A 402-nucleotide genomic window follows, 5' to 3' on the forward strand; every position below is an offset into this window, starting at 1 on the left:
AAAAAAAAAAAGAGAAAGACAGAGCCACCATTTAGCAAAGATTTCTGAACAGGTATCTGCCCACATCAGCCAGATTCTGGCCCTTCTCTTGCATAAGATCCTTACATGTGTGGCATTTAAAAAAAAAAAAGAAAGAAAATCCTCTTCTAAATAGCTTGCTCTTATGTAAATGCCAGTGTCAAGATGGCCAGAAGGTTCTCTAGGGAGAGAAGCAAGATACTGCTATCTTCCCACTCCCCAGTGGCTGACTTTTCTGCCTCATAGTTAGCCTGCTGCTGCTGCTGCTGTTCAAAGCTGAAAAACTCCCACTGGTGATGACTACACTTGGGTCCTGAGATTGAGAGCTGATTTCTGCAGAAGTATCAGTGCAGCCAGCTCAATACCACATTTTCCCGGGAGGTG

The sequence above is a fragment of the Meleagris gallopavo genome, chromosome 4 (genome assembly GCF_000146605.3).
Source record: "Meleagris gallopavo isolate NT-WF06-2002-E0010 breed Aviagen turkey brand Nicholas breeding stock chromosome 4, Turkey_5.1, whole genome shotgun sequence".
NCBI classification, from domain to species: domain Eukaryota; kingdom Metazoa; phylum Chordata; class Aves; order Galliformes; family Phasianidae; genus Meleagris; species Meleagris gallopavo.